The sequence below is a fragment of the Siphateles boraxobius genome, unplaced genomic scaffold (assembly GCF_051911475.1).
Source record: "Siphateles boraxobius isolate OS27281-9 unplaced genomic scaffold, OSU_SipBor_1 130, whole genome shotgun sequence".
In the NCBI taxonomy this organism is placed as follows: Eukaryota; Metazoa; Chordata; class Actinopteri; order Cypriniformes; family Leuciscidae; genus Siphateles; species Siphateles boraxobius.
In genome coordinates this window covers 28,090,523-28,100,364 of record NW_027508734.1, presented here as the reverse complement: position 1 = coordinate 28,100,364, position 9,842 = coordinate 28,090,523, and positions in this window count along the sequence as shown.

Here is a 9,842-nt window from a genome sequence, read left to right as displayed (position 1 = left end):
GGTTAATATCGGTTAATATACAATTAATTGAAAACAAGTGTTAGTATGTTGTCTTGATAACCTATTTTTCTACCTTTGCAGGATGTCATTACTACCCTTGGTCCTGTTTATATGATTTACAACAGACCAAACTTCCACTCACAAACAGTGTTCTTGCCTGCCTTTGGACATTGGCGAATCAGGAGTCATATCGTGGGGTGGCAGATAGATTCAACATGTCAAAATCCACTCTTGCCAAGCATCTCCATGAGTTTTGTTTTAATGTGAACACATACATGGCCCACCACATTTCCTGGCCCAGAGGTCAAAGGCTGGAGATGTCAAAGTTAGGGTTTGACGCAGCAGGTTTCCCCAACACTGTATGTGCAGTGGATGGGTGTCACATTCCTATAATGAGACCCCACTGTGATAATCCCCTAGCATACATGAATAGGAAACAGTTTTATTCTGTAAATTTAACTGGGTTTTGTGACAGTCAGCGACGCTTCTGTCACATCAGTGTGGGTCACCCTGGGAGTTGGCATGATGCCAGAGCATTTCGCTTGACAGAAGTTTGTCGTCTTCTTGAAGATCCTCATTCCCTTGTTCCACAGGGAATGCACATAATTGGGGATTCTGCCTACCCTTTGTTGCCTCAACTTATGAGGCCTTATAGAGACAATGGCCACTTGTCTGCTAGGCAAAGATACTTTAACAGAAAGCTCAATGCAGCTCGTGTGGTCATTGAGCATGCATTTGGCATTCTAAAATCTAAGTTTAGGAGGCTCCATTACCTGCAAATGAGAAGCATTTCTAATATCAGTTCAGCAGTCTCAGCATGCTGCATTTTGCATAATCTTTGTTTAGAGCCCAGTGATCAAGTTGTTGTGGTAGATGGTGTTGATGATGAACCACACCACCAGCAACCCCACAACACTAATGCATGTCATCATAGAGACCAGATTTGTGGCCAGATCTAACTGATGTATACTAAACATACAAAAAAAAAAAAAAGATTTGAATGTACAGAAATAGTCAACAAATGATAAAAAAAAAAACAGATTTTGTGTTGAAATTAGGAAATATATTTTATTGAACATGATTAGTTTGTCATTGGAAATTGTGTTCTTTGGGAACAAAAACAAAAAAACATTTTGGGGAAAGCTGCAAATCAAGAAAAAAAAAAAAACCTTTACATTATTGAGGTTCATGGGTTCTGTAATCGATGCATAATTTGCTCTTGTCTTTTTCCCATTTTCTTTAGCTCCTCAACAATTGTTCCCAAGCTGGTCAACATCTTTTTTTCAAAGGACATTCTGCGCCTCTCCTTAAGTCACCGCCATCTCTCCAGATCTGGCCTTACCAGGGACTCAAGCACAGCAGTCCTTCTCTCGGCATGCTCTTCATACGCCTCCAGAAACTGTAAGGGTTGTGATCGTCTTTGCCTGTTTGTGATGTTTGTATTTGGTATGGTAGAGGTTCCTGGCTGTTCATCTATACTAGCACTTGCTGGCTGGTCTTGGGAAGATGATGTGGGCCTACTTTTGGAGGAGGTCTCTTCCAAACCCAGAGGTGTGGAGTGTATGGTGCCAGGTGGTGCAGTACCGATTCCCGATGACCCAAATAACTCATCCATTAGCTGGTGGGGGTGAATTTCAAATGTAAAATGAAAAATAACCAATGTTTCTTGTAAGACATGACAATGTTATTTCAGAAACAAAGTAAAGCAGTCTTCAACTTACTGTATAGTACTCCCAGGTGATCTTCCCCTCCCCAGTTGCACGGCACCTGTCTTTTACCCTTTTATATGTGGTTAACATGTTTGCTAGTTTTTTTCTAATTTTCTCACTTGATAAGTTGTAGCCCTTTTGTGAGAAGGAGTTTTGCATTTTTTTATAGAAGGCCATTTTGTTCCTAAAATAAAGTTGCTGATGAGTTTTTGTAAGGTCCAGTAGAAATAGTGTCATTTGATGTGTTATTTCTGTAAAATGGAGGGGATAAGGAGATAAATAGATTAACACTACAAAACAAAGAAAAATGTAAATTAACCACAGTATTGACATTAATCTTCCTTATATTATTTGATGCAATACCTTGAGATTCATGCCTGTCTGACTGGAAGGAGGGGGATGAAGGTTGAATGGATTCTGAAGGGTTTCCACACATTGCACCAGGTTGCAGAGTGGCAGGCGGTGGGTACTTGACAGTGGAGGTAAGTTGTACAGGGGGCCTAGTGGGGCACTGGCTGGATGATGGTGGTACAGGGGGCCTAGTGGGGCACTGGCTGGATGATGGTGGTACAGGGGGCCTAGTGGGGCACTGGCTGGATGATGGTGGTACAGAGCGCCTAGTGGGGCACTGGCTGGATGATGGTGGTACAGAGCGCCTAGTGGGGCACTGGCTGGATGATGGTGGTACAGAGGGCCTAGTGGGGCACTGGCTGGATGATGGTTTCACAAAACTGAGGTTTAGGGGTACCGGTGACCTAGTGAGACATGAAATAGGAGGTTGGAGGAGCTTTGCAGCAGAAGCTGGGCCACTGAGGAGAGCTGTTTGGAGAGAAGATGTGGTCAGTGTCACCCAAGAAATAATTCCAGTATATTCTTGTTCATTAAGTAAATGTATACCTTTTGTTTCAACAGCTGATACTTGCTCCATGACAGAAGAAAGGAACATTTGATCTGGGGGAATAAATGATAAATAAAACACTTGCACAAATCATTGGTGACTTGTAATTATTTCAGTTATGCTGTTTACTTACCATTTTGCATCCTCTCTGCAATGTCCTTGGAAACTGTTAGCATGACAACATTACCTTAGCTGTCTAACACATTAATGGTTATGTTGTCCATTTTGTTGTGTGTTACACAGGGTAATCCAGGTTATTTATATATCCTAAGGAACCATGGGACCATAGCCAACACCTGTTGCATTCATTATTACTAATAGTTAGCAACAAATGCAATTACCATTTTAAGTCAACCTTCAGTTTTGGCTCAACATTAATTAGCAGTGATTTCCATTGTTTTCGTGATTTAGTGATTTTAAGTAACTTTATGTATTAACCATGGTATTAACACACTTTTGAGATGTGTGTATAAGTGGTGTTTTGGACAAGATAACATATTGGATATATACTTAAGCAGTTTGACATGGGTGTTTCTGCTAATGCAAAATGATAAAAGTTACCTTTAAAAAAATATATAGGCTATATTCCCTGCTGGGTATGTTTTTTTTTTAGCAACATGATTTACATTACCCTCCACCTGAGCTCTTTTTAACATTTGAGACAAAACACCATTCATTTTCATATGCAAAAAAAAGCACATTTCTGTTGGATTTATTTTGTGATTTAGACCAACTCTTTGAAAGTGAACAGAATGTTGTCCTGTTGTTAAGTTGAAGATACAGCAAGTTGTTAGCAGTTTGTTAACCACATGCAGGTGAAGTATAAACACAGCAAAATAAACTAGAGAATATGAAGAAACCATATGAACAAATGGAGGAACATGATGTAGCCTATTATGCATCATTTGTATATGAGCATACATTTATAACCACATTAGATTGTATGTTTTTAAGATTAACATTTGAGTTATTAAAAAAAGCTCATTTGAATAGGTTATGCAGCTGAATAGGCTACTGTAAAAGGTTTGTATGAAAAATAATGCCAAATAAACATACACAAACCCTATAGGCTTTTAACAATAAATTAAATACAGTAAAACAATATTTTTCCCATCTGCACTGGTGAAGACAAGGGGCAGAGAGAAATTCTCTTCTGTGTTTGCATTTACCAGTACACACACACTTGTGTCTTACTGTCCCAAAAAAAATAAAAATGTGCTCTTGATGAGCACAGTTCACAAGGAAGCCACAGTCAGCACAGGTGAAGAGAGGAAGCCAGATGTAATCCTGGATTACAATAAAACCAAGGGTGGAGTGGACAGCCTTGACCAGGTATTTAACTTTTTTTTTTTTTGCTTTGTTTATTAATTTTCCTATGACAAATTGCTTGTGGTTTATAAATGGTAACAAATGTATGAATTGCTAAGTTAATAAATGTAAATGTACTTTTGTCAGTATAGTGTTTGATTTTTATTCTTTTCCTGTGTGTATTATTCAAGATGGTCGCTGCTTACACTTGTAAGCGAAAATCCAACCGTTGGCCCATGGTTGTGTTTTCCAACATGTTGGATGTATCTGCCCTGAACGCCTTCGTCCTGTGGTCAGAAATCAATCCTGCCTGGAATGCAGGAAAGACCTTCAGAAGGCGGATCTTTCTGGAAGAGCTCGGGAAGGCTCTGGTGTCCCCACAGATTGAGAGACGGAAGGGCGTTCCCCGTGGAGCGGCCTCTCTGAGGATGCTGAATCGGATCAGACAACCCTCCTCAGAAAACATCCCTGCCACATCCACAGCAACTACCTCAAACAAGAGAAAAAGGTGCCATGTCTGTACTTCAAACAGAAAAAAAACCAGCATTGTATGTGGAAAATGCAAAGAATATATCTGCAAAGAACATTCGGTTACAATTACCTGCTGCCACAAGTGCATGTAAATTATGTAAATAATGTAAATAACTATTATTGTTTGTTCTTACCTGTTTGCTTGTTCTTACCTGTTTATTCTTAGCTAACATTTATTTAGTTATTGTTATGTATATTCTTACCCGTTTGGTTGCAATTAGTTATTGAAATTTGATGTTTTTTGTTTGAAATAAATGATAAATGATCTACTACTTTGTCTTTTCCTTCTAGCATGGTCATATTTATCTAAGCATATTTTGGCATCTTTGTATAGTCTCACCTAACACAGATATATTTTTTTTTAAATTACAATTTTAACTTGTGATAAAGTCAAAAACTTAAGAGGTTAAATTCGTCATAACAGTGGTTTATAGAGTTAAGCCTATATGCAGCCATTGATAACTACAGCCATCTAGTGGCTATTGATATTACTGCTTTTTTGTTAATTTAATACCAATATAAGACACCAGATGGAACCAAAGTCACTTTATCTTTAGGTTTTAGCTCTCTGAACTTAGTGGAATGATATTTTTAATGTAGTTAAATAAATATTAAATATAACATAAAAATAAGCATAATTTACATAGATAATATGGTACTTTTAGAGGAAAATAAATTTAAAAATACCCCAAAAGTAAAAAAAACACCATACATTGATAGATACAATTTTATCGAAGACAGTGATATAACATTTATAATAAATAAAAAATTGGATCACACCTGGGACCTCTGTGCCCACATTTGTCCACGAACACGGTATTAAGGACTGTAATGTGAACATGGTTTGAGGGTTAATAAATATGATTTATAAGATGAAGACGACATTAAAACGTAATGAACTGTTTTAAAAGTCCATATATGAGAATTTCTGGAACTGAATTCCTCGCAATAAACTTGAAACGCACGTCATCGGTGTTGTCAGTGAATCCGGCCAATCGTGGATCAGTTGTGTCGTCATCAGAACCTGTGCAGCCGCTCTTGAGAATCTGCGCTGGCTGAATCCTGCGGCTGCTCTCGCATCGCTCTCGCGGTACTTTGATAGCACACGTCACAGTCATGTGGAGTCAGCGCTGCATCAAGTCGGACAGAATTTCTAACCGGCATGCACTGCTTCAAGTCTGCCCGACTCTGCCGCCGATCGGTCTGCGCAGAGCTGCATGAAGTCGAACAAGCCTAGTAACTCGCGATTGAGCGGCAAACTGATGCTGTGAATGTGTGTAACAGTGTAGTTTCTGCGTTGTGTTGTTTTTCATTTACGATGGACACCAAATCAAGCTTTCTGATGGATTTTTATTCTGTTGAATAACATAGAACAGCGGTGATCAGCTTCAGAAATCACCCTCGTGCACATTCGCAGCCAATCACTCTCTTGGCTGGCGCGAATCTAATTGACCCTTTTACATAAACTACATAAACAGTTATAAATCAAAAAATTTTAAACTTATGGTCTGTACCTGTTGAATAACATAGAACAGCGGTGATCAGCTTCAGAAATCACCCTCGTGCACATTCTATATTGGAGGTGGACATTAAACTCGATATTACAATACATATAACAGTGGCACGAACACAAATCATATAACATGCTTCTAAACAAACATATAACTCCGTATTAACCCATAAAATGGTTATACATTTATCACAATATGCTTTACTCATGGAGCACTCACTCACCGCAGCCAATCACTCTCTTGGCTGGCGCGAATCTAATTGACCCTACCGGAACCAGTTCATCCTACTACCAGATCTGGGCGGAGAATGCGATTTAAAGGGGCCATACATGAAAATAAATGTAGCAAGTGGAAACACATATTTGACCCGTTACATTTGCTCTATTTATATTGTCAGGAGAAGGGCCAGCCTCAGTGGCTCCAGTGCGTCATCAAGTAGGGGCGTGTCCAGGAGCTCAGAGGCTCCAGTGCGTCATCGAGCCCCAGTTTTAGCCCCGCCCCAAAAATCCGGAACACAGCAATGGTGAAAAACGGTCTAACTCCACAATACAGTACTTCACAGTCTTTGTAATGTTTAGGCAATACATTTCTAACATTTATAATTTTTTTTTTTTTTTAGAATTTCCTTTACAGGGACTTTAAACAAAGTATCACGTGGATGAATAATCAAATGCAAATGATATGCAGATAAGGATATGCATAGTAAAACTAGGCGGTGTAATCTCCAAATTTGGTTAGGAGAGGATCACATGTGCGCACCATCTTCCGCTGACTGGGATTTATAAGGGAATTCTTCGCAGGTTCTGTCTTACGCACTGTTTTATAAGTCTGAATATTTTTTGGCGTACGCCATTTTTGGCTTTCGGATGCACGTACACTTTTAGAAAGGAGGATCCTACGCAAAGTTTTATAAATGAGACCCCAGGAACCACATCAATAAAATAAAATTTCCGTCAAACTGGCACGAACTGAACTGCTCCGAGACAAGGTTGAGGATCCAAATGCAGTTTAATAGGGTTATCCAGAATCGTGGTCAAACATAGGCAAAGGGTGAAGCACAGGAAGGCAGTCCAAACAAACAAAACACACAAGGTTGGGAACAAGGCAAACGGGTAATCCAGAGGCAGGCAAAGAGTCCAAAAACTGAAATACAGGGAACCAGAGAAATGCTCAGAGATGCAGTGCAACAACATACACAACTATGCAGTGAGTGAATCTGAAAACCAGGCTTATAAGAGGTGAGCTAAACATGGTAATGACATACAGGTGAATGTGATCAGTGATGATGAGTCCGGGCAGTGAGTTATTATGGGAAATGTAGTTTGTGAGCGAATAACAAAAATCTGAAGTGGAGTGCCCTCTGGTGGCCGCTCTCAAGGGCACTCCAGCTGATGACCGTTACACAAACACTTTTGTATATGCTTTTTAACTTTCAGGAGTTAAAACACTGAATAGGCATAAGATTTTGGCTCATGACTGAAAATGGCCTCACCACAGATGTTCACCATGCCCATGAACTTTAACTGCCTACATTCTTCATTCCTCAGGGAATAAGATTCATTACATGCCTGAATAAGATGAACATCTTTATTTAATGCTGTTGGTAGTTTCAACCTGGAAGATTTGTTGTTGTTGCTGTGCATGTGTGTATCACGTGGAACATTCCACAAACAAGGTCTAGCTTCAGGCCTGCTGAGAGTCAGATGTGCTTTTCTTTCCATCCCATTCCACTAGATGGAGCAAAAAGTGCACAAAAGACTCAAGAATTATGGAGGAAACGGCACTCTCCAGTAAAAATGACTAAAATGTTAATTTGAAGTAAAAATGATAACCTATGATAATGCAAAGCATAAAGAAGCAAATATTTTTGCACAAAAATAAGCAGCCAAAAAGTGTTTGTGAGTGAGAGTGTCTATCTGTCAACTTATTGTAAAGGAGGCCAGACTTTTAGAGAGGAGTTCCTCCCCTGAGCCTGAATGACTTTTACAACAACAGGTTTCCGTTCATTTCTCTCCTCTATTCGGCTAGACACAAAGCTGTGTGCGAGGCAGTGCTTTTCCTGCTCTGAATGGGCTGAGAGTGAGAAATGTCATGTTAAACTGACCTTAGATCAGTGGAAACAGAGAAGCGCTCATGGCTGGTGCAGAGTTTAGTTGCTATGCAGTCATAGACCTCACCCCAAGAACTTTAGTTGCTCACTGGACAAATTATGTTTTGTGATCCATAATGGCAGACCATTCGAGGCAGTGACATGATCTGAGTAAAATTTCAAGGATTTATCGATTTTATAATCAATAAATATTTGTAGTGGGTGGGATGCTTTTGAACACTTTTCATGTGACTTTGTGTTTTAATGTTTTAAATATAATAGCATATTTAATTTTTTGTGTGTTTGTCAGAATGGCATAGAAAGTTGTGATTGTAATTAACGTGTGTGTGTACATGCGTGTCTGTGTGTATGGAAGTGAGCATGCATGGGTGAGAGTGTGTTTTGTGTGTGAAAGACCACACCAGCTACATTGAACATTAGACAAAGTGATTAATGACAGAATTGTTGGGTCCACCACTCTACCAAACACAGATTCATTCTGTACTGGCAATCTAGACTACCGGTATTAGAGTTCAGGAAGTGTCTCAACCATTAAACAGCCTGTGTATATTCCCTCCAAACTGCCAAGAAGACTGTAGTGCGAATGGAAAAGCCAAGAGGAAAAATGCCACGCCCCCCTCCATCTATTGGCTTACATAGTGAACCATATCTGGAGATAGAGCTATTCGGTCGAGACGGCTGATAAAATTTTCCATGACGGAAGAAAAAAGGTTTCCACTCTGTATGTCCAAATAGTTGTTCCTCTTCTGGTGATACTATTAATTTTTGTTAGTTTTTTTTTTTTAGTTTTATGAGTTATAGAGTAGGCCTACAATATAGTATATGATGTAATATATATTTGTACTATTATATACAATTGTTTTAAGATGTGGTCTATATATCACTATAGGTTTAATTAAGACTGAAGGAGAGAGAGTGAAGAAGACCACTGTCCAACCAGACTGGGGCGGAGCTTCTGTCATCACAGACTCCCATGATGAGTTGGTAATTCAGAATGAGAGTGTCTTCACATGCTGTGATGTATTTGTTTACAGGCTGACTACTCCTCTCCATCTTCTCAGTGTCCTGTGTTTACTTTTTCCTAATGTTCAACCAAGCATTAGTTTGCTTTATGGGCCTAAAAATATAATTTAAAAAAACAATGTCAACATTCAGTAAGTATTTGATTAAACAAGTTTCAGTGAACAAGTAGCACAGTATGTACAGTACTACATGTCATCATATGACGAACAATGAGTAGCCTACTCAGCATTATTTTCTTGTTTACCATCAATATACCCTATATATTGGGGGGGGGGGGGGGGGGGCACAATACATACACAAAATGTATTGTGCCCTTTTCTGATAATTGTAAATAATAATAATAATAATAATTATAAATATTATAATAAATAACACACTTACACACCATTGCCACCAACAATAATAATACAAACAAATATTATAAAAATAAATTGGCGGAGAAGTGGTAGGCGGAGTTTCCTTTGCAGCGCCTCATACGCATTTAACGGTTCTGGTACGCACTACGCAGCAGTTCGCGCGAGTCTCTTCAAACGAGCAGCAGGTAACGTTTAAGCTATGCTACTCTAAAAGTTGCTGCAGGATGCGAGTTATTCTTAACTACAATAAAAGTATAAATCGATTTCAGACGCATTCTGAGTGACAATGTCATTCGTTTTCATCCAAGGAATAAAAGTCCAAGGGGAAATACATCTAACAGTTAGTTAAATTAAATCTTAAGTCCATGTCCAACTCTAAATTGTGAGGAACTTATA